The 26,332-nt window shown below is 42.4% G+C and overlaps 1 protein-coding gene and 1 long non-coding RNA gene across 6 annotated transcripts in view; both read left to right on the top strand.

The window, feature by feature from the left end:
* LOC119175657 (RCC1 domain-containing protein 1) overlaps positions 1–26,332 on the top strand; it is a 161,529-nt gene that overhangs the window by 44,908 nt on the left and 90,289 nt on the right. The gene's annotated exons all lie outside the window — the stretch shown is intronic.
* On the top strand, positions 4–22,172 carry LOC142777430 (uncharacterized). Its single transcript, XR_012888081.1, has 2 exons — positions 4–13,521; positions 16,110–22,172. It is a non-coding gene; the product is annotated as an uncharacterized LOC142777430 (long non-coding RNA).

Below are 26,332 nucleotides of genomic sequence, written 5' to 3'. Positions count from 1 at the left end.
CAGACCCCCATGTCTACTGAACCTCACACCACTGCAAGCGCAGTTATGTCTGAAAGTTCTGTGACCATGCCTGCTAAGCAGGCACCATCCACCACCTCACAAGAGGTGATGTATACAAGTCCTACTCCTCCAGTGCCTGAGATGCTGCAGGAGAGGCGCAGCTCTTTGGAGCGCACTAAAAAAAAAAAGACTACACATTAAAGGGCCTCCTAAGGACCCTGTTATCTAAGGCAACACTTTTTGTACACACAGCACCCTACAACCTAGAAATGACACAAATATTACAGTGGAACGTCAGAGGACTGCTGAAAAACCTCGACGATATTCAATAACTTTTACACAAACATACACCGAAAGTGCTGTGTGCACAAGAGACACACTCAAAACTGAAACACACAAACTTTCTACGCCATTACGTTACATTTTGAAAGGATCGGAATGATGCAGTCGCGTCATCCGGTGGTGTTGCCATTGTTGTGGATCCAAACTGCCTGTACACATTTACCACTTCAGACGTCTCATAAGGCAGTAGCCGTCCAAGCCGTTATCTTAAACGAACTGGTCACAATTTGCTCTCTTTATATACCTCCTCAGCACCAACATAGTAAACAAGAATTACAGGAATTAATTGATGAGCTTCTTTAACCATATCTTCTCCTTAGAGATTTTAACGCACATAGTAGTCTGTGGGGTGACTCGTGCTGTGATGTGCGTGGTCGTCTGATTGAACAGTTCTTTTTCTCTCCTGGTGCATGTCTCCTCAATAGGAAAGAGGCAATATATTATAGAATAGCTAACAATACCTACTCGTCATTTGACCTAAGCATTGTATCCCCTACTCTTCTGGAAAGTCGTCAATAATCCTTTTGGAAGTGATCACTATCCTGTAGTTCTGAGCTCAGCAGTACAAAATGAATGCTTGCCACAGGTTCCCAAAGGGCTGATAGAAAAAGCCGATTGGGACCAGTTTTACAAGGTTGCTAGCTAGAGTTGGACTGACATAAGTGATTGTGGCTTAGATGCAGCTGTAGAATACTTTACTACTTTTCTTATTGAAGCTGCAGCTAAGCGCATTCCGCAAATATCTGGACTGGCCGGAAAACAATGCGTCCTCTGGTGGAACAGTGAGTGCTGTAATGCTCGCAAACAACAAAACAGGGCATGGAGGCTGCTTCGAGGCTCATCAACTGCTGAAAATCTTGTCAGTTTTGAAAACGACGAGTCTCAAGGCATGAGAGCGTGTTGACAGGCCAGGAAGGAGAGCTGGCAGAGGTTTTTATCTAGAATCAACTCATGTACACATGAAGCAAAAGTCTGTAGCATGGTCGGTAGGGTAGTAGGGCAAGAAGCACATCCTCTTCCTCTAGTAAACACACAAGGCAACGGTTTGAAAGACCAAGCCAACTCCCTAAGTGCACACTTTGAATAGGGCTCCAGCTCATCCCATTTCAGTGCAGCGTTCCAAAGGTACAAAGCAAGAATAGAAAAATAGGAAATAGAATGCAAATCTACAAGACTTGAGACATACAATGAATCTTTTGCCTTAGCTGCGTTACAAGCATTGTTGAACTGCTGTAACAGAACCGTCCCAGGCGTCGACCGTATATTATACGAAATGCTCGAACCTCTACCTCCTGAAATCCAAAACGATCTTCTTTTTTTGTATAATACCATTTGGTTTTCTGATGAGATCTCTTCCACCTGGAAAGAAGCAGTCGTTATTCTGATTTTTAAACAGGACAAGGACCCATGTTCAGCATTGAGTCGCGGGCCCATAGCATTGACGAGTTGCCTTTGCAAGGTTTTTGAGAAAATCGTAAACAGGCACCTGATGCACTTCCTTGAAACTAATGGCCTACTTGACCCATGGCAGTGTGGGTTTCGAGAGGATCGGTCTACCACTGACCACCTTGTCCGTATCGAGGCACAAATTTGCGACACTTTTGTTCATACTTTTGTTTACACTTTTGTTCATTTTCTTTCTGTGTTCCTGGATATGAAGGCCTATGATACTACGTAACGCTTTGGCGTACTCTGAGACTTGTCACATTTACATGTGCGGGGCAGAATGTTCGCAATAATTGAAAACTACCGGTCCAACCAGACATTCTATGTCCGAATTGGCATTGATTATCTCGAATATTTGTCCAAAAAACAGGAGTGCTACAAGGTGTTTTGAGTTGCACTCTTTTCATAGTCAAAATGAATTCCTTGCACTGTCTGTCCCACGCTATATTTTTTACTGCACATATGTCGATGAAGTACAGGTTGGTTTCAAATCGTGCAACCCTTCAATGTGCGAACGTCAGGTTCAACTAGGTTTGAACAAGGTTTCTCAATCGGCAGATGAGACTGGCTTTAAACTCAATGCACAAAAGAGCACATATGTCTTGTTCTGCCAAAGGAGGGGCCCACATCCCGACCACAACATTAACCTGCATGGTCAACGTCTATCTGTGAAGACTGAGGATAAGTTCCTGGGCCTAATATTAGACACAAAACTAACCTTCATTCCACACATCAAGTATTTAAAAGACAGGTGCTTAAAAACCATGAATATTTTGAAAGTGTTGTCACGCACTTCGTGGGGCAGTGACAGAAAATGTCTCATGAAGTTACATAAAAGCCTCGTACGCACGCACCTAGATTACGGTGCCATAATCTATCAGTCTGCAATACCATCTGCCTTAGAGATTCTCGACCCTGTCCACCATCTATGCATTCGCCTCTCTACGGGTGCTTTTCGAACTAGCCCCGTAGAGAGTTTGTACGTAGAATCAAATGAATGGTCGCTCCATTTGCAGAAATTTTGCGTGCCTTTTACAAACTATCTCAAGGTTAACGCAGATGAAGAACATCCAACTCACTCCCCAAATAATGACCTGCCGAATTCTACCTTGTTCAATAACCGTCCTTTGCTGAGACAGCCCTACTCACTCCGTGTCAGGAGGCTCGCTGAGAAAGCAGCTGTGTCACTTGTAGAACACCGTTTGATGGCTCCAGTAGTATATCCGCCACCGTGGAATTGGCAAGTTATAGACAGCGATCTATCTTTCATGGAAGTCACTAAACACGCACCTACTGCACATATCTGCACACACTTCCTCGAACTCCAACACAAGTACACTTGCCCAGAATTTGTCACAGTTGCTTCTAAGTCTTGCACTGGTGTGTCCTATGCAGCTGTTGGCCCATCGTTCTTTAACTTCGGTAATCTGCACTCCGAAACAAGCATCTTCACCGCAGAGGCTCATGCGGTATTTGTGGCCATGAAGCATATTAAGGAACTGCAACTACAACACGTGGTAATATACACAGATTCGCTGAGCATTGTAGCGGCTTTGAAAACTCCGCGAAAACATAAAACGCTTGTCCTTGTGTCATTGTACTCTCTGTTATGCAAGATCTATGCTCTCAAACTACATGTTATTGTGTGCTGAGTGCCAGGGCACTGCGAGATTGCTGGAAACATGTTGGCGGATCGGTTAGCCGTCTCTGCTTAAGACGACCCTGCTGCCAATGCATCAGTAGCTGTCCCTGCACTTTACCTGAAAGCTTTCCTACGACGGGAGCTCAGGGCATGCTGGCAGTGCCTATGGGATAAGCAGACAGAACACAAACTGCATGTTATCGAACCGAGAATTGGAAATTAGACAACGGCATCCAGATCACGCTACACACAAGTCACACTTACAAGACTACAGATGGGACAGGCACACTCGACATATTCATACCTTTTGTCTGGTGGCGATGTGCCATTGTGTGAAAGATGTGCAGAACCACTTACGGTTTTCCATATCTTCGTCCAGTGCCGTGATTTAGATGCTTTCAGAAAAAAGCACTTTTTTACTGGCCTACCGACTACAGATACCCTTGCACCCATCAATGTTCATTGGTAGAGAACCCCTTTTCACATATAAATCATTGCTGGCATTTTTAACATTCGTACGTACAGTACTTTTAACATCATAAACCCAGGTGCTCCGTAGCACGACCTCTGAAGACAGCGCCGCCGTGGTGTTCTAGTGGCTAAGGTACTCGGCTGCTGACCCGCAAGTCGCGGGTTCAAATCGCGGCTGCGGCAGCTGCATTTCCGATGGAGGCCGAAATGTTGTAGGCCCGTGTGCTCAGATTCGGGAGAGCCCCAGGTGGTCAAAATTTCCGGAGTCCTCTACTACGGCGTCTCTCATAATCATATGGTGGTTTTGGGACGTTAAACCCACATATCAATCAATCATCGACCTCTGAAGACAGGTTGCTGGCGCGGTGGCTGCATCTCCATCATTGTTTTACTATATCGCGACGTTTCGCCATTCACTCTAACTGCACATAATTCACGCCCATGTCGTGGTTTTATTGCTTCTATGTTTTTACCCACATTAGCACGAGTAATTTTAAGGCCCTTTTACAGCCACCTATCATCATCGTTGCTCGGATCATTTGTCCATTGACCTGGTACTCTTTGGCCATCAAATGACCCTTGCACCTTAAAACACCACACATCATCATCATCATCATTGGTGGGGTTACCAGTTGAGTGAAGTGGAAGTTTGAACATGTGTTAATGAATTCTTAGGATTCCAGCTTTCCAGTACTTAGTGGAGGGTTTTATCAAACAATGTTTTGGTAATGGAAATCCCCAAAGAGTGGAAAGCATGTATTTGGGTGCTTTTTCACCAGCCGGCTTAGGATGCTGTTCAGTTTTGTAGAAAAATCTGAAAAACAGTTTTGGGGTTGGTAGTACACCCCAACGAGGTAAAGTTGCAGCTTGGAATGACATAGCGTTCATAGAATATCCATTCTGAATGTGTATTATGAAGTGTTGATTTGGAAGACTTTTATTATGGCCGAGGAACGGGCAGTCTATAGCTACAATCAATGAAGAATGATGATGTTCATGCAACAATCATGAGGATGCACAACCAACACATGATAATGATGATAATGTACAGATGAAGAGGATGGGTATACTGAACGCCCACAATATCAATAGCACAAAATGAAAGTTTTCTGAGGATACGGCCACCTCTGCTTCCCTGCCGATATTTGTGGATTAGTTGAATGTTTACTCATCAAGGCAATGTCTTTAGCAAATCGCAGCTCTCAAGAAAAAGGTGAAGTAAAAAAAGTGTCTTTTTGTCTCACAACAATATTCATCATCCAGCTCGCTTACACTTATTTTCTTGAAAACTCGGCGCTGGCCACTTTCATATCAAGAGAACTATGTCATGCAGATAACGCGCATGTCGTTCATGACCTAGAAATGCAGGGTGCATGGCGATGGTACAAGGAAAGGAACACAAAACAGATGATGATTATTGTTGTCAGACAAAAAGACCCCCTTTTTTACTTGATCTTTTCTTTTAGTGAGGTTACTAAGATACTCTTCATTAACTTTTATCTCTAACTCTTCTTAATTTAGGGCCCTAAAACCCTCCTTTAAACATGCAATGAATAGCATTGGACAGATCGTGTCTCTCGGCCTTACACTTTTCTTTATTGGGACTCTGTGGCTTTCGTTATGGAGAACTATGGTGACTGAATCCATTGTAGATTTCTTCCTGTATGCTTATATTAGCTTCGTGAGCGCCCTGATTCTGTAGTGCCTGCGTGACTGTTGATATCTCAACCGAATAAATGCCTTCTCATAATCTGTGGAGGCTGTGTTTAGTGGTTGGCTCTATTTTGCACTTTTCACTATCACCCGATTGACTCTTAGTCTATTGTTGAGTAGCCTATCGAGCGCCAAGTCCGCCACTGGAGGTGCGAGTGCTGCAATTTGCTGTGACATGCAGGGTTGGATCACGTAATCTCACCTCGTTCTGGCAAAGAAAAGCGGGTGGTTGGATGCGTTGTTTTTTACGGCAACTTCATGGTGTTTTGAATTTTTAACAGCGTTGTATTGCTCTCACTTCATCTGTGCGGATTTCTGCAGACTACACAATGCAGAAAAGTTGCACTAAACGTTACCAGCGGCGTGGCACAGTGCGCTACGCAAGTGATGGCGCTGTCGCGGCCGTTGGCAGTGCCCCTTCCTCGTCTCTCTTTGTTGTTGTGGTTGTTATTTCGAGCCCATGGAGTTAAAAATCAGCAGAGATTATGAATTTTCACATCAAAGCAGAACGTTTCAGTATCTGTATGGGAGCCTCATTCACAATGGACAATAATTGTGCAAACAGTTTGATTATGTATATTTTAAAATGGGACTCTGAATTGTCGGAGAGTCAAGATATAGCCCGGAAGTCTTGCTGTTTTCCCTCTGATTTCTCGTTTCTTTTCTTTTGATTTCATTATTTTCACCCTATTCGGTCTATTTCATGGCGAGTAGCTTCTGCATGTTTGGCCAGCCTGTTCGACGAAATCGTCTTTGTTAGATCATACGTGTGCGCTCCAGTATATGCTAAAGCTTACTTTCTTCGAAGAAACTTTTATGGCAGTCTGCGCCACCACCATCCCCCCTGGGCGTTTCTCCATGTGTCTACACGACCACGTGGGTTTCCATCCGCCAGTGGGGTAGCTAGGGGGTGGCACATTAAACCCTTGCCCTCCCCTCTCCGAAATTTTTCCATGGTATATAGTGTACAAAAGAACGGTCACCCACACCCGCCTTCCCGCGCCCAGTTCTAATCAAAATGGTGCCCCCTCCAAAAAAAAAAAAATGCTAATGCGCGTGCCGTCTGCGACTTCAGCTCACGAGGTTCCTTGCTTATAGATTACGACAGTATAGTATGGGCCCATAGCCACTGTCACTTCCTCTTAATTTTGTTTTGATCTACAGGCGAAAACGCGGTCAGCTTCCAAAACTGATTCGTCTTCAGAAAACTGCCATGAAATATCACGCAGCTTATGAATGAAACTGCAAAAAAAAAAAAAAAAAAAAAAAAAAAAAAAAAAAAAAAAAAACTGGGCACACGCAATGTTGCTGAAACATGAAATGGTCATTCAGATCATGGTGCACAAGACCTCGTAGCAAGCTCAAGGGCGTAAAATAATGCGGGTGGTTGATTGTATTTTCATAATCACGATTAATCCCTTTATAGAAGCTCTGGAACTGAACCAATCATAATTTTTACCCATGTGTGGCAAGATGGCGATCAAATGTGCAACGTGTTACGACCGTAGAAATTTTGTGCAATAAATATTAGGAAAATGCCACAGACAGGAGTTACAACTCTGAATGCGGCACACAAGTGCCTGGATCTCACATTTGCCGCCAATCATAATAGAAAAGTTGCGGCTGCATGCGGCTGTAAGAATTATGTGTTGACTCCCACAAAGCAGGCAATGCGCTTGTGGTGTGCTTCATACGGTTATGTGTGCTAAACATAAATGTAATTTGCGTATGCCTGTCATGTCAACCACGGCCTGTTTTTAATGCAAACCTACAATGAATGAAGTAGCGTAGCGGCCCGCTTTTCTTGCAGCAAAGATAAATTTTTTACTGTTAATAACCATTTGATGCTTCAATTGAACAAAGAATGAGTCTTCAGCTTTTAGAGAGGGGGCATGGTCGGCCACCGGGTTGTTTCATTTAGGTGGCCATAGCAGACAATGCTGGCAGTCAGGCATTGTGAGAAGCAATGCCCGACAATGGCTGCGTGACTGCCAAGACAGTTATTTATCACTTCATACAGTCAGGGAAGAAGCTGCTGCAGTATTTTACTGATTTCCTAGAGTGAAGTACAAGAATAATAATAAAAAAAGAGGACTTAAAAGCGGCTACGGGCTGCGCGCAAGAAGGCGGCGGAGCAATCCAACCACGTGCGTCACAGGGATGCCTCCGCATGGTGGCGTCACGGTATCTTCTCGCCCTAATACGAAATCCTGTTTAGTTCTTTGGTTGAGTGAACTCTGATGTCGCCTTAATTCTATTAGCTATTGTTTTTATAAATAGCTAGTAGACAATGAACAGTGAGCTGATTGGCCTGCAAGTCCTTGACGTCCCTGTTTTTGTACATTAGGATGATGATGGCATTCTTCTGAGATTCTGGCATCCTCCCCATCGAGACACACTTTGCATACAGGGTGGCCAGTATTTCAAACACAGTCCCTCCACCGTTTTTCAACAGGTCTAATGTTTACTGATCCTCACGAGCAGCTTTTCCTTTTTGCATTCCCTCTAGGGCTTTCACTTCCCCTGATGTTACTGGTAGTATGTTCTATTCATCTCCTTGGCTATTGCTGCTTCTTGTGTTATCATCCCGATTATCTCGGCTGCTACACAATGAGCTGTCGCATGCACTCAGTAGAACTCCCCCGCTACCTCAACTATCCTATCCATATTGGTGGTGAGTTTGCCTTCCTTGTCCCTTGTCACGGATTACGGGCTGCTTTTGCGGGCAATGAACCGAGACAGGACTCCGTTAACAACAAAATCCATTTAATAAACACCTGCACAGCACACCCTCTATATGCAAATATACAAAAATATAGCAAACAAATAGAAATAACTACACTCTAAATTACTACTATTATATAAACCAATCCTTGTACAGACTAAACTGTCCTAACTATTGCCAAATATCTCTACAGCCTGAGTGCTTCTCATGGTTCTTCTCGTCACCTTACTTGTCACAACTGAGGCGGCGGTCCGGATCGGTCGTGTCTTTGTCAGGGCTCTTGGCCTTCTCTACGAACGTCGTCGTTCGTGTCGCCCGCCGTTGTCGCCTTACGTCGTTGCTGACGTGGTGGATGTCTTATTGGTTGGGCCTAGTGGTTGTTGGTGATACCCGGTGCTGCCTAGTGACGTGGCCACCCAGGGACTGTCTTCGGCGGCTTGCTTTGAAGGGGGTTTGCGCCACGAACGACGGCACTTGCTATGCACGGTGGCTGCATCCCGAGCAGCCTCCCTCGCAGCAGGTCGAGGTCTCTGTCCACTTCTTGGGACGCCCGCGTCATAGGTTGCCGAGTCGCTGTCCTATCGCTCCCGTCGCCAGTGCCTTTGCTGGCGATGCAACCTTCGCCTGCGAAGCCCACGTCGACAAAGCCAGCTCGTCGCTGCTCACGTGCCGATCGCGGCTGGGGTCACGCGTTTCGAGCCTCGCTGTACGGTGCATGCGCTTGCGCAGCACTGACCGTCATCTATACTTTGTTGTCTTCTTTCTCCGCCCATGTGCTCTTGCTCGTGACATCCCTAATGCATTCATCTGATTTTTCCCGATGCACAGTTTTGTCTTCACAGATTTTAGGCTTCCTCTGTCTTTTAGAGCATGCTCAATTCTCAATATGTTATACCGTCTTATGTTGGCTACCTTATGCCTATTGATCACCTCCAAAAGCACCGCCAGCTCTATTTTGTCTGTTGCATTTGAGAATTTTATGGGCTTATGTTTGTGAAAAGGAGATGCCAGTCAACAAATGCATGTTTTTTCCGAAATTGCATATTGTTATGGGGAAGACAGACCCAGCATCCTCAGACTTAAGGGAATATGTATATTTCCAACTGTTTTGTTGAGCTGAACTGCTAATACAAAGAACTCGCACCAGTTTATCTGCTGTCGTCCCCTCCTTCGTCATGTCAATCGCTATGGCACTGGTACATAGCAATATTCGTTATTTTTATTGACTTTTGTAAGTTTAGTTTCTCTACTAATATGACAAAGAATTTGAAGATTATAATTAAATTTAAGGTAAATTAAAATCCCTTTTTAAGAGCACAAGGCGGCTACTGGAAACTAAAAAGATCTCATTGTCTAGAGTCCCTTGGAAATTGTCACCTGGCTGCTTGCCATTGGATTTCTTAAATGAAGTCAATTAAAGCCTCATTCTCAAAATAAACAAGATCCCAAGCTTTCATAACGAAAGAAATCATTTAAAAAACGTATCTTTGCCACATAGATGAGCTTATGTCTTTAAAGTATGTTTTTCTCAAGATGCAATTTTTGGCAACTTTTTGAGTTTTAAAATGTCTTATACACACTTTAGCATTAGTTATTTGTATTATACAGTTAATGGTACAGTAATATGAGCCATTAATGGCTTGGCACAATAAAATTTAGTGACAAAAAATGTGTCCAGAATGAAACTATATTTAACAGACTGTCATGGTACGAAACCAAAACTATGCAACTTCGTTGTAACTGTTTACATATTATAAATCAGCATGAAAGCCTATGTATACTGCAAAAGTTTCATTTCCCCAGGCTACAGATTAAAGAAACTTTTTGTTCCTAAAGAAAAAGCCCCGTAATGAGGTTTTTGTGCCCTTATGTGTTTTCAAGGGCTTGTAGAGAAACTTTAAACCCAGCATGTACTTAGCTGAGCATCATTGGTTTACTCTCTCATTTTTGAAAAAGGCAACAATGCCCTTGTCAGTTACAATTCTTGCTCTGACAATGAGGAGACCCAATCAATGCATACCTTGTGTCAGTTGCTTATGGATCAACGCCAACTCATCCTTAGTGCGGATTGCTTTGGCAGGAACCTGGCAACTGGCCAGAATGCGTGCCTGGTGACAGACTCTAGCATCCTTCTCGCGATTTGAGTAGGATTAGAGACGCTCCAACTGTCGAATAACATCTCACATAATCCTTGTACTCACCACTGAAGATGGTAACTAAGATTTTAGTCGGGAGCTCTACATTTAAGCTACAAGATTCGGGGCTTCCTGGTTGGTAAGCTTGTGGGCACTCATGCCAGCTACAACTCCTTGGTATTCATATCTGTTGTAACACACATCGCTTCATATTTCTAAAGAAAATCCAGCATAAGGAATGACTCTATGAAGGCTGGTGATGCATAAATTTCGCCTCGGTGTGGTGGTCTAGTGGCTAAGGTACTTGGATGCTGACCCGCAGGTCGCGGGATCGAATCCCAGCTGCCGCGGCTGCATTTTCGATGGAAGCGGAAATGTTGTAGGCCCGTGTGCTCATATTTGGGTGCATGTTAAAAAACCCTAGGTGGTCAAAATTTCCCGAGCCCTCCATTACGGTGTCTCTCACAATCATATGGTGGATTTGGGATGTTAAACCGCACATATCAATCAATGCATAAATTTCCAAGTCTTCTAATGGACCGTCTTATGGGAGACACGATATAAGTTCCATGTTGTTGTAAAATTGGTGGGCACTCAATCCACAAGTGCACTCACTAGAAAACAGTCAATACAGATTAATAACTTTTGTTCATAAAACTATTTTTTATCAGAATTAATGATACGCTCAAAGAAAAATAATCGAGTAAAACGGGCATCTTTTTGTCCCACAACAATAATCGTCATATATCTTGTGTTCCATTCCTTGCTCGCGCCTGGCACTTTTCAGGTCACGAGTGACATGCGCGTCATCAGCGTTACATAGCTATCTTGATAGGAAAGCACAGAGTTTTCTAGAAAAGAAGCGTAAGCGAATCGGATGATAATTATTGTTGGGTGACAAAAAGACACCCTTTTATTTTTTTTTGGAGTGAAAAAGATTAGGGGTCAAATTGATTTTTTCAAGTAAGAATTAATTTAGGAACAGAAAAGCAATATGTGATAAAGTGCACATTGGCTGAAAATGAAGCTTTGGTTCGGGGGCTTTGCAGGCTCAGTTAGTGGCGCCACTGCTCTCTAAGTGCGCAAGGCCAATGCAGCTACTTGGAACATTTTGTCCCTGTTCCCCCCTCGGCGCATTGATCGAAGTTGTGTTTGAAGAAAGTTGCAGTGGTGTATGACATAGACAAGGCAAAACAGGTCCCACTTGTTGCTTAGGTGATGATAGTGATTACAATTTCAAGACCTCTAATCTGACAGTGTACTTTGCCAGTGTGTCAGTAGGTGATTTTTACCCTTTAAATTACTTGTAGATGGCATAGACAATTCTCACATAATCATTTGCCTCTGAATCTCGCTACTTTTATAAAAGCTGATATAAGGAAAATGCTAATAGCTCAATCGGAATGGCAAGCTCGGCGTGTTGTAGCGAGCATTATAAAGGGGAACACGTGACTAGCTGGTTAGTCTAACAAGGGTTTTGCACGTGCATCTACTGTTTCACTTATACTCGTGCCACACGGGCGGAGAAAATGGCATTCACCTCCTAATGCCTTCAGATTGAATGTCATTCACGCGGTGCCACACAGATGAACGAAATGGCATTTGCCTAAATACCATTCGTCATTTAATGCCATTTGCAGAACTCATTGGATTGAGAAATGCGTACTCTCAACAGCACAGCTGATGAAGTAATTATATAAAACAACATTTGATTCAACTGAAAAAAACTTTTTGCATCTTTTATTGACACTAATCTCTTAAAAAAGTGCTTAAAAACTTTTCTTCAGCTGGTGGACGCAATAAAATAAATGGGACAGGTGCCATTTTGATTTTACGCTGCGGATCTGACTAGCTTTGGCTTAAGTTGCTATACGGCCGATTGCAACGTCGTGAAACAAAGTAATGAACAAAGTCTAACGGCAGTGTAATATGCTGATTTGTATATTTAATTTTTCTCAGAGGTATATGTAGCTTGTAAACGCATGTTTATTTTTCTATTACTACTCCACAATTGCTTACTACAGAAGATAGTGTGGTCGACATCATCGGAGTCTAATGTGATTCATTTTTGAAGTGTAGCAACTCCGCTCCCAAAAATGTCATTCCGGAACTGAATGCCTTCACTACCGAATGTCATTTCCTGTGCTTGTGTGGCACGGGTATTAGAGATAGGCCTTTATGCTGGTTACTTTCGCCACCACAGCCACCAACTTATTTATTCTCCTCTTCCACTGCTGCTGAAGCATTGCAATATTTTTAATTGCAATAAATAGTCTAAAAATAAGCTGTATTCAATGGAAGAGTCCTGGCCAAAGTTTTCTTTAGTGTCACATAAGTTGGTCGCCAGACTTGGGATATTTTCTCCTGCGGTTCCAGCTTTCCCATATGGTTCCTGTGCGATACGTTGTGCCTCCGCGGTCAGTTGACATCGGCCGCTTTACTTAGCAGCCCGTGTTTGTTGCAGAAGTCCTAGCCCCCTGTTTTCGCTGTACGTTCTGTTCTAGAATTAACAAATCAGACTCGATCATGCTTCGGAAGTGGGAATTTACGCATTTGGACTCGATGGTGTCTCGAAAGTGGAAAACCCTATGTGCAACGACGGATTTATCTAGGAAACTGACTGGCATTGCAAAAGTCCGCACACAGTGAAGTGAGCAGCATTGCAATGCATTGTCACCAAAGCATGGAATACCTTCATAGCTGTGCATGTTATTCAGGCTCTCCGAGGACGCAAGGAGGACTTGGCAGCAGCGGGGGCAGCGAAAGCTTGTTCCTCACACGCCTGTGTTCGATTACTTCAGTTGATCAGTTGACAACTCAACGGCTGATCATCGTCGGCACATCGTCACATGCTGTGCTGCCACGCATCGCTGACTGCGTCACACGTTTCGGGAGGCAAGCCCTGACGAAGCAAAAAAGCTACCGCCATGGAGCAACACCAGGGGAACCGTCTTTAAAACCAGTAACAGCGCAGGCCTGCACTTCACTTGGCAGCAGCGGGGGCAGCGAAAGCTTGTTCCTCACACGCCTGTGTTCGATTATTTCAGGTTTGCATTAATTTTTTTTTACATACTAAACAAAGCTTATTCTTTTTGCTGCCTTTTTGCTGCCAAGGTGGTGATACATTTCTTGTGTGAAGTATTGCTGTAGTCATGAGTGAATTGGCTAAGTTGCGAGAAGAAATGAGAAAGGAGATGATTGAATTCAAATCGTCAATTGAAAGAGAGCTAAGAAAGGAAATAAGAGACCTGAAAAACTGTGAGCTTTTTGAACGACGAAGTTGAGAGGGGGATAACAAGTCACTCAGAAGCGCTAATGAGCAGTTGAGAACCGAGTGTGAAGCTTTCAAGAAACAAATATCTCAACAAGAGCAGAGGATAACTGCATCTCAGCAATACTCCCGCAAATGTAACCTTGAGATTAGGGAATACCCAAACTTGCTGAGGAAGATCTTGGAAATACCCTTCACAGGATCGGCGGACTGCTGAATGTGCCTGTAACCAAAGATGATGTTGAAAAATGTCACCGTGTACCAGCAAAGAATGCCAGTTCAATACCGAACATAATAGTCCAATTCCGCAGCCGTTCAAAATGGGATTTGGTGCTGCAGAAAGCAAAGAAGACACGCATCTCGACACAGGACCTCGGTCACGCCTCTAACACACCTGTGTTCATCAATGAACACTTATGCCCAGTCCTAAAGCAGCTTCTTGGAGCGGCAATAGCTGAAAAGAAAGCAGCGAACTGGAGGTTCGTGTGGACGAATGATGGGGGTATTCTCGAACGAAAGGATGAAGGCTCACATGTATTGCACATTCGCGACGCAAGCGACATTGAAAAGATTGCCTAAAAACGCTATCCGGAATTGCGGTGCAGCTTCTGTTTCGCCATGGCGGTATCACCTTGTGACATCAATAATCTTGGCGGAAATCGGTGTAGCGATAGTCTCTGCTGCCTTCATCTAAACATTCATTCAGCATGGAACAAGGAAGATGATCTATCTTTTCTTCTAGATACGTTTTCTTTTTCTTTCGATGTAATAAGGATTACGAAAACTTGGTATACTTCAGACGACGAGATTTACAAGCGAGATGGTTATAATGTTTTCTTTCTTTACTGAACAAAGAAAAAAGGCGGTGGCCTCATGGTTCTAGTGAAAAACTGCATGGACGCTCAAATAATACCACAATTTTCTTATGTCGGTGCTGACATTGAGTGCTTAACTTTGACTACACGTAATTACGTATATGCTGTCATGTACAGACCACCTAATTCATCTGTGAATACATTTATTAGTAGCCTTGTAGAATTATTAAATTATGTAAATGACAACAATTCAAAACTTATTCTTGGCGGTGACCTTAATATCAACATACTGGAGCCGTCTGCTGTCGCAATTACATTTGTGTCTACGGTCGAGTCGAGTGGCTACAATATAGTAACGGAAACTCCCACACGTATCACACCTACCTCAGAAACGTTAATCGATCTATTTATTACTAACGTAAACAAAAATAACGTAGAGACTGGTGTAATATGTTGTGACATCAGTGACCACTTTGCACTCTACTTAGTTACGGAGAGTGTAATCAAGAAGTCCCAAACACTGCCCGCTAGAACAGTTCAAAATATCACATTTCACACTTTAACAGCATTCAGCACAAGCCTTTCCCAAACAGACTGGAGTGCGGTATACCACTCAGAAACTGCAGATTTAGCCTATGAAACATTCTTGATTATATTTAAGAAAGTTTATTTTAGACGCTTTTAAGAAAAAGTTCTACAGAAATGCCATAGAAGTCGCAAACCATGGATCAATCGCGAGTGTTTAAGAATAATTGAAAAGCAATCAAAGTTATTCAGGAGGTTTTTAAAAACTAAGAATGCGTCATACTTAACCGCATTTAAAGAATACCGCAATAAGGCGAACGCCTTTATCAAGAAAGAAAAAAGAAATTACTTAAATCAACAATTCTATGCAGACAACTGCAAAGGGAGTGCAGAACTGTGGAAGAAACTTAATGCTTTGCTTCACAGGACACCGATCTCTCCTGGGGTTACTGAAATAAATATAGATGGTCGAGCGGTTACAGATTTAGAGCTTGCAGAAAGATTTAATCGTTTTCTCACAAACGTTGCACAGCCGACGCAAACAGCACAGACAGCTATAACTGACGCAATGACAATACAGACAAAGAACATCTTTCTTCGACCAATCGATGATCAAGAAATAGTTTCAATTTTTTCTACGCTAAAACAGAGCAGCGCTCGTGACATAGATGGTGTTCAGATTTCCCAGATCAAACATGCAATCGATATCATAGCTCCCGTGCTCTCTCACATTTATAATTTGTCTCTATCAACAGGCTGTTTCCCAAAACAAATGCAAACGTCCGTTGTCAGCGTGTTATATAAGAAAGGAGACAAGAATGATCTTACAAACTATCGGCTGATTTCTATATTACCCATATTTTCAAAAGGCTTGGAGAAAATTATTTTTAAAAGACTCTGAATTTTTGTATGAAGTTTAACATCACATCTTAATCTCAACATCGTTTTATAAAGTGACACCACTGGGCACGGTGGCACCGAAAGAATGCGGTTCGCTGACAAACCTCTGCTTTTTGCTGTGCAGTTCCTCGGCCTCCTGCGTAATGCAGAGAGCATACCGTTGTCGAGGCGGCTAGGCATCAGTCCGGGGATTTCTACTGTCATGACGCTGGGTATCAGCGTTTGACACCGCCCATCAAACCACCACTTTATTCTACGTCACCAAGCGCAGAAGCCGGCACGCAACCTTCGCATAGAGCGACACCATGCGGAACCAGTATAAAGGGTCATCCTTTGGAATGCGCTATCACTGGGCACAGCGGCACCGAAAGAATGCGGTTCGCTGACAAACCTCTGCTTTTTGCGGTGCAGGTGAGGAAATGTTACGGCAAGTGTTTCCGTTCAGGCGATCCTTTTCTGCTAGTGCTGCCGTGCCCATGGCTTTGTTGCTTGCTTGATATTGCTGTTATCGGCCTCAGGAAATTACTGCTTTTAGGGGGGGACATTGAAACTAACCCCGGTCCCGACACTGCATCAATATTAAAGCAGCTTAGGGAAATCGCAGCTGATATTAAAGATATAAAGGAAAACCGCCTGGTAGAAATTGAAAAAAAGGTGGACGCTTTGTCAAACCTTGAAGAAAAAGTGACTTCATGTCAGGACCGGCTCACGCATATGAACCAAGTTGTTCTAATGCTTGAAAGGAAGATAGGAAATTTAGAGAACCGCAGTAGAAAACCTAATTTGGTCATTTTTGGGCTACCAGAACCAGAGGGTGAAAACGATGGATCCCTGGAAACAGCCGTAAATAAAGGTATCTTTAAAGACCTTCTCGAACTGGAACTAGTAGCGATAGAACGCATTCACCGATTAGGTCGTCCATCTCTGAATATGAAATGACCGGTCATCCTGAGACTGCTCGATACGAGAGGTAAAACAATAATTTTTAAACAATGCCACAAACTGAAGAACTCTGCTATATCAATAAGTGAGGACTATTCACAGAAAGTTCGTGAAATTAGGCGGAAGCTTTGGGCAAGTGCGAAGGAAAACTGGGAGAGAGGGGACAAAGTTTCTTTAGCTTTTGACAAACTGTACATCAATAAAGTGGCATATGTTTGGAACGAGGAAATAAATGATAGAGTTGCTGCTCAAAAAAACGACGAAGAAAATTCACGCCGGCCAATGACCCGTCGTCACGTGCAAAAGCTAAGGCAGACGCTAGTTTCGCCGACTGCCAAGGCAATGCTTTAAAGATTCCGTATTTAGAAATCAACCGTCCATCCTACATAAATTCGATTTCAGCCAAAGAAAAACACCTGCGTATCGTCAATTTCAACGCTCGTAGCGTAGTAAACAAGACAGATGTACTTGAAATTCAACTGCTACGGCATGATCCACACATTGCAATCATAACAGAAACTTGGCTACGTAGTGATATAACAAATGAACTAGTCTTTCCACCCAATTAAAAAGTGTTTCGCAAAGATAGAATGTACAGAGGCGGGGGTGTGGCCGTTCTAGTGAAAGATCAGATAGATGCGACGCTTATCGGTGACACTCCCGACCTGGAGTGCTTATGCGTCAAGTTGTCATGCTGGGGCCATAGCTTCGTGTTGTACGCATGTTACAGGCCCCCTGACGCTACTCCAGATTATTTGATTAAACTTCAAGAGCACATGTCTTCTTACCAGAATAAGAAAATTTTATTCATTGGTGATCTGAACCTGTCTGGCGTCAATTGGGAGCTCCTCCAAGCAAACAATAAAAGTGATGAAAACGCTAACATTATTTTCGACATTATGCTGACACATGATCTAATCCAAGTGGTTAATGAACCCACGCGTGTGCAAGGGTCATCCTGTTCTGTATTAGATGTTGTATTTCTAAACCGTGCATTTACTGAGCATATTGTGTCAATTGAGGATGGTTTGTCAGATCATTCCCTCGTTGCAGTTTCTGTACCCATTGTCAAGATTGCTGTTCGCAAAATTGCCAAAACCATATCTATTAAAAATTATTCGAGAGCTGATGACGCCAGCGTCGTTGACTACATGGAAACCTGTCTTACGGGCTTTTCTGACAGTGGCGGTGAAGTGAGTGCTCTGTGGGCAACCTTTACTACAATGTGCAAGGATTGCATAGATACATTCATACCTACTAAATCTAAAAAGTCAATAAAAGTACACCATGAATGACGCTTGGCATAATTCAATTGAAGCGCAAGATCAAACGAATAAAGAAGAAACATGCGCGTACGGGGAATATTAGTGCGTGTACGGATGTTATCAGTGAACTACAAGACAAGCTAGCATGCGCTGTACGTGATTCGAAAGACCTATATTTCACTGCAACATTGCCGAACTTTATAAATAATGCGCCGGATAAGTTTTGGGAATACCTAAGCGAAAGCAAGAAGTCTGTCACGGAAATCACAATTAATAGAACCATTGTTAACAACTTGAATGCTATCGCACAACATTTTAACGATTATTTTCATAGCGTATTTACCAGTGGTAGTTCAGGGTTATCTTTAGACTCTAGTGTTTCAACGCCATGAGGCGAACTTCATCTCATACAATGGCATTGTGTCTATGTTGTTAAACTTAAAAACCAAAACAACTCCTGGCTCTGACGACATCCCAAATGTGTTCCTTAGGCGATACGCCGAAACTATTGCTAAATTCCTGGTTGTGTTATTCAGTGAATCTTTGGTATGTGCAAAAATACCTAGTGATTGCAAGATGGCTCGAGTTGTCCCAGTCTTTAAGAAAGGCGATCGATCGTTAATACAGAATTACCGCCCCATATCACTGACGTCATCATGCTGCAAAATTTTGGAGCACATAATCGCAAGTCGCATTAATGAATTCTTTGAAGAAAAGTCGATACTAACCACTTGTCAACATGGCTTCAGAAAAGGCTGCTCGACTATCACACAATTAGTTATAGTAATCGATTCATTTGCTAAAGCTTTGGATGCTAACGGTCAAATTGATGCTGTATTTTTAAACTTTAGTAAAGCTTTCGCTAGGGTCATTCACGAAAAATTAATTCTAATCTTAATTTACTGGATCGCAGACTATCTGAATAACCATAAACAGTATGTTTCATTTAATGGACACAACTCGGGCTGTCTACCAGTTACTTCAGGTGTGCCCCAGGGCAGTGTCTTGGGTCCATTACTCTTTCTTTTATATATTAATGACATCGTCACCGTCGTCACACCTGGAACACAAATAAGACTGTTTGCAGACGACTACGTTGTGTTTCGTACAATTAAATCAGTGGATGATCAGAAGGAACTAGATTTCAGCTTGAATAACATAACCTTGTGGTGCAAAAAATGGGGCATGGCTGCAAATACCGACAAAACAGTCTCTCTTCGCATAATGCATCAAAAGAATCTCCTCGCTCACGTGTACAAAATGGGGTCTGTCCCATTAAAACAAGTTGATAGCTATAAATACCTTGGCGTAACCTTCACTGCCAATTTATCTTGGAACCTTCATGTAGAGAACACATGCTCTGCTGCATTCCGCAAACTAGCTTACCTGCGACACAAGCTTAGAAATTCACCTTCAAACATTAAGTTACTCGCCTACCTAACATATATCCGCCCAAAACTAGAACATGCCTGCGTAGCATGGGACCCGTATACTAAGCTCAATATCAACAAACTTGAGAGAATACAAAGAAAGTCGGTTCGTTTTATTTATTCTAAATACAAACGTTTGGACTCCCCATCACAGCTAATGTTGGCTAATGAGATTCCTTCTCTTGAATCAAGAAGACAGAAGTACCGCTTGGATTTTTTACATAATCTAATTGACCACAAAATCACCCTCAACTCTTTGCTTTATGTAAGCCCTCTTTCCATAAGGCAAACACGGCACCATCACTCTGATGCATTAACACCTATTTATGCTAGGACAGACACATATAAGTTTTCCTTTTTTCCACGGACCATTTCAGAATGGAATTCTCTGCCCGCACCGTAGACCTTGTGACGATGGGTGACATGTACTTTTCTGTACCTTTTTTATGTGCATACTATCACAATTTTGTTAAGTTAAGGGTGGGTGGTGACGATGGGTGACATGTACTTTTCTGTACCTTTTTTATGTGCATACTATCACAATTTTGTTAAGTTCTTTTGAATATGTTTATATAGGCATTTATATATTAGTGTGTATATGTATATGTGTGTGTATATGTGTATATATATGTATGTATGTATGTATGTATGTATACGTGTGTATATTTGTGTACATATATGTGTGTATATATAGTGTATATATATGTGTATGTATATGTATATGTATATGGATATAGATTTGTATGTTTATTTGTGTATGTATATACATATGTATGCTTTAGTTTTGTGTACAATTATGTATGCCCGTCCTGCAAGGATCACGTCGTGGTCTGCAGTATGTTCTAAATAAAAAAAATAATAAAAAATAAAGGGCGGGTCGACGGAGACTGCTTTACTAGCTCAGAAAAAAATAATCCTTAAATCGTTTCAGAGTAAAGAACTTTGCATTGGTGTTTTCATAGATTTTTCTAAGGCTTTCGACCGTCTCTGTCATCATACTTTATTTGAAAAATTAGAAATATATGGTGTTCACGGCATTCCACTTTCCCTCTTGAAATCTTACTTTAAGTACCGCTCACAATGTGTGAAAATTAAGGATTCATTTTCATCTCTCCAGGCAATAATCACAGGGGTTCTGCAAGGTAGCATTCTAGGACTGCTGCTTTTTAACCTATACATAAATGACATTGTGAAGATCAGTGACAAACCTAAATACATAATATGCGTGGATGACACCAGCATTTTCTTTACAGGTAACAACATGACTGCCATGACCACACTTATAAACACTACGTTAGAAAGCTTAAGCATATGGAGTGAACGAAATTCATTACTCATTAATGCAACAAAAACAAAAGCTGTAGTTTTTCATTCGCGGAGACAGATTCCCTTAGACAAAAGATTACGTATAGCTAGCGCGGCTGTTAAAATTGTAGAAACCATTAAAACTTTAGGAGTACTTTTTAATTGCACAATGTCGTGGGATTCTCAGATTAATAATCTAATTACCAACCTATCAAAATGTGTGGGCATACTTGCACGAATGCATTATTTTCTTCCAGCTTCTGTTAAACTAACACTTTAGAACGGCTTGTTTTTGTCGCATCTAAATTATTGTCTTTTTGTATGGGCAAGTACGACAGCAACCAACATAAGTAAAATATACAGACTACAAAAAAAAGCGATCAGGTTTATAGCAAATGTCGACTACTATGCACACACTGATGAACTGTTTCAGCGCTATAATATTATCCCAATTCACAAACTTTATGAGTATTCCCTAGCAATAAGATATAAGCAATCTTTTTTTTCTTAACAATCGTGCCTTCTTAGATATCTTTGTACTGGAAACGCATGCTATTCCATACCCTACTCGTCACCAACAACACTGGAACCTTCCATTTTGTAGAACAAATTTTGGGCGACAAATGTTGTGTTTTAGTGTTCCTTTGTTATTAAATAAAAATTAATGGAGGCAAAAATAATTTTTGAGAAATGCAGTGCACATGACATTAGGGAAGTGCTTTTATAGTGAAAATCGAGAAAATGGTGGTCCAGGCATTCATGAAACTGAAACTGTCTATATATATATATATATATATATATATATATATATATATATATATATATATATATATATATGTGTGTGTGTGTGTGTATCTACATATATGTGTGTATATTTATGTGTATGTATATGTGTGTACACGCAATTTCTATGCATAGCATTGTTGTCATATATATAGTAATTTGTATTCTGTCATATTTTGCATTGTACTTCGGAATTTATGCCGAAAGAAACTACTTACGCATATTAGTCTCTGTACATAGCATTACTGTACGTGAATCTTCTGACTTGTACTGCGCCAAACATCTCATGGCCTATGTTCAGTGCCCTATATGTTCATGGCCTATGTTTCTTCACCCATGTCCACGTTGCTTGCCATGTATTAGGGAGGCCCGGGTTCTCCTCAAGTGAAAAAACGTCACTTTTCACCCGAGCTTGCCCTCATCCTTTGGATGAAATAAAATTGAATTGAATTGAATTGAAAAGGTGACTCAGGCTCATCACGGGCGCTGGCAAAACACTGAGAACCCCAGAGTGGCATGTAGGTTACTTGCGCCCTTGTGACACGGGCACCCCACGTATACTTGAAAAAGAGTGAGAGCCGATGGGAAAACATTACAAGGAAGCTGGAACTTTCAAAGGCTACAGTTGTAGCTATTTCGTGCAAAGAAACAAGGGAAGGGTTATAGGGAGTGCATGAGCTGGAACTGTGAGAAATTTAGTCACGAGATTCGGTGGCAATCTGGCAACACTGGCTCCCTAGTCTGGGAACTGACCTCTGTGACACCAAACAGAACCTTGCCATTGATGTACAGTCTTAATAATTATGAGAGAGAACACTCAAATGTGTGGCTAATAGCTTTGAAGCCCAATTCGATGGACACTTGAATGATGCTATTAAGAAAATGATAATAATTAAAGTTTTGCCCTCAAAAACCATGATAGGATTGTGAGGGATGTTGTAGTGAAGAGCTTTGGAAATTCAGACCATCTGGGGGATCTATTGTACACAGGCCTCAAGCATCTTTGACTCCATTGTAAATGTGGCCACCATAGTTGAGATTTGATCCTGTGACCTTCGCGTCTGTAGCCGGGCACTTTAACCACTAGACCACCGCGGTGGAGTTAAAAATAAACTGCGAAGAATAACGCTTTTCTGTGTGCTTCCTCCACATGTCTGCGTTTACGACATATGCAAAGTATCATGAGAATAGTGGCTTTTTACTCGCCCACATGCAGTAACTCACACTCATGCACAAGTGGATGAATAAGGAGGGAAGGGCGGCAGGGAAAAGAAACTACCGTGCCTCGTGACCTTGATCACACGGTTTTTTCGGTGTGATCGCGCATGCATGCATGGACAAGTGGCGGCCTCCCGTGGCTATCTCGGTAACTTGATTTTTCGGCCACAGACGTGCAGACAATTTTTCACTCACAACAAATGGGGTCGATGCTGGTGGCGGGCTTTCTGCGACATGAGCTCTTTAACGCTATCGCGTCAATAGATAAACAGCTATCACCCTGCTATGCTTTGTTATCCTGCCATATTAGTGTGAGTGGTGGTGACAAGTAATCAGCTGCCATTTTGTATTCGCATTAGCAAGGCAGCAGTGCCAATGTTTAGCAGAATCGTGGCACACTTTCAACACAGTTTTCATCAGCCACCGCCGCGAGTTTCTCGTAGCTGGGTTCAAGGCTATGTGTCACGAGTATGTGTGCTCCCTCTCATGGTGTTCATAATAGTACGTAGTTTGATGCTATTATATGCACCATAATTAGTGCTCAAAATGAGAGTATCTATAATAAATAATACCCAACCTGTGCTGCTTACGAGGTAAGAAGAGTTGATGCTGAGAAGCAGTGCTGCCTGTGTGGCAACCACGACCTACTGTACTACTGACCTGCCCAGCGAGCGGAGCGCCAGCATGCCCTTTCTAGTAAAGGCGCCGGCTGCTATGCACCTTGTGGCGCTGAAACTTACCCCAGCCGCACCGGAAGGTGGTAGCCAGAACGTGCGCCACCGTGCTTTCTTTTTTGTTGTCTTCTCGAGTAATCCGCAAAAAAAAACCCTGTTAGCAATCAGGTACTGCACTGATTATAATTGATTTCATTGATTTGTGGGGTTTAATGTCCAAAAACCACCATTTGATTATGAGAGACGCCGTAGTGGAGGGCTCCGGAAATTTTGACCACCTGGGGTTCTTTAACGTGCACCCAAATGTGAGTACACGAGCCTACAACATTTCCGCCTCTATCGGAAATGCAGCCGCCGCAGCCGGGAATCGAACCCGCGACCTGCGGGTCAGCAGCCCAGTACCTTAGCCACTAGACCACCGTGACGGGGCCACTGATTATGATAATCGTTAGAGTTTTATGTCCCAAAATCACCACACTATTACAATGGAGGTCGTATGGCTCTGGAAATTTTCACCACGTGGTGTACGTTTAAATCTGAAAGGTAAGCGCGCTCGCTGTTCTTGCTTTTCGTACTGTGTGGAGGCTCACTTGGCCAGGGAGAGAAACGAGCTTATGAATCGAGCAAAATGAACCAATTGAAGAACAAAACCAGTGATAACCTATCATCAAATGCCAAAACGAAGGATAACCTCTGTTGTATCATCAAGCGCGTGTAACTCCACCATTAAGTCTCCGTTTCAGAACATTTTCATGGCCACGAGGCTATTCGTAAATCTCGACATATGGGTACAGTTTAGGGGCTTTTAGAAACCTGTTACTAAACTGTTAAATGCTCAGGAATGCGATCAGTTGTCTAAGAATTTCAGTACATGTAATTTCTGTTTGCGAAGACCTATAAAGATGTGTGCTCTCATTTTACCCTTATTCCAGACGAAGGTATGTAGCAACATATCTCATTTCTGATTCTGCAAGATAAGTTATAGCTGTCGTTAAAAATGAAGGCCCAATTCTTGCTCAAAAATGCTCTGCAGGAGGAGTATGTGGCGGCATAACAATGCAAATGAGTCAGCGTTTTCAAGTAACATAAATATTTTTTTCTAATTTACACCACAGGATGTACAACTAATAAGAGTTGAATAAGTGATTGTAAGGGCTGTTTTGTTTTAAACCAGTTGCAGAGTGTTCTTCATGAATTTTTCGTGTACCTGTGATTTACTTTTGCCATATGGGACAAAAGTATTTATCTGCAAATTACTGTCTGTATTAAGTTGTTTTGTATGCACGCTAGATGCTGCAGCCACTGTCACATGTCACAGTCCTTGCCCTTTCTTGCCCAGACAGTAACTGCATACTAGCTCAGTATACGCTAATGGCAACAAGTCTACCGTTGTATACACAACCTGGTATCACAAGTTGAGTGAGCATTTGGCAGTCTGCACGTTTTATAACCTGCCTCTGTCATCATTCTTCATAGTTTTGCACACTGATAGATGTGCTCGTATCCGATTTGCGATTCTATTTGAAGAATAATGCACTAAAATGTCAAATAAAATGTGAAAGAAGATTTCTTAACTCACAATAAATAAAACAATTCAAAATACACAACACATTTAAACACAATGGGCAATAAAACTCTTCTCGAACCGGCGGCAACCTATGCATTCACCAGCGCTCAGCTGGGGTAACTCGAGTCCCCCCTTAGCGGCAAAGTTCGGAACCAGAGCCAGCGCAGGCAGCTTCGTAGACCGCGGCCAGCTGGGCGGTCAGGAGTACAGTAGATCGTGGTGGCAAATAGTGGAAAATATAAAGATCATGCAAGCAGAGTGCACCAGATTGAAGTGTGCAAGCATGGGCAGCTGTCCTGCTGACTTTCCACTGCTTGCAGCCTGTGTTGTGTCCATAGAAAATTATAAGGGATGTGGTCATGGTATTCACATACATACCATGTGCCACAGGTTATCTCAATCATGCGAGACTTTGGAACCATAAAGAGGGTGTGAAGGAGCCTGTGTTGGAAAAAATGAAGCAGTCGAGGTGACGGTGTTTTTTATTGGTAAATTAAACATGCTGATGGCTGCGAGGACTGTTATTCCTCAAGATGGTCGTTATCCTACCATAAAGCAATGCTTCAAAATGCTCTGGTAAAAGTATGTGCGGAGGCCTTATTTACAACAGCAGCAATTGTTCTTGCAGGGTTGGGCATCTGCTTTTATATTCATCTAATTAACATTACACATCTAAATTTATTACTCTGCATTGTGTAGTCAAGATATGCACAAATACACCTGTGACTGCTACCTATGGTATGCACGTAGGCACAATGAATGTGCACTTTGTGATGTTAAAACTGACGTCTGCTCTAACCGAAGTGCCAACATAATGTCACACCCTGAGCTACCCTTTACATGCCAGTATACTCAGCATGTGTACTAAGGCCACAATATCTGCATGACTACTTGGTTTACACAGACTTAGATACACCTCTTAGCTCCGAAGAAAAAAGCCGGCATCCTGACTGCTTCATATTACATTTGTTCTCACAACGTGTGGGAGGTGTTGGAATTTTTCTCTTTGCCAATGCAAGGCCCATCATATGCACTTTTTGTTCTCAAGAGTCGATTGTTGACATAAAGGTCCGATCAGTAACACCACTGAAACTGTTCTTCATTGGCGCTACTTCTTAATCCACCATGGAGTAGAACCACCGAATTTGTGTGATACCATGTCG

Source organism: Rhipicephalus microplus, chromosome X (assembly GCF_043290135.1).
Source record: "Rhipicephalus microplus isolate Deutch F79 chromosome X, USDA_Rmic, whole genome shotgun sequence".
Taxonomy (NCBI): Eukaryota; Metazoa; Arthropoda; class Arachnida; order Ixodida; family Ixodidae; genus Rhipicephalus; species Rhipicephalus microplus.
This window is presented reverse-complemented; position numbering and strand designations above follow the sequence as displayed.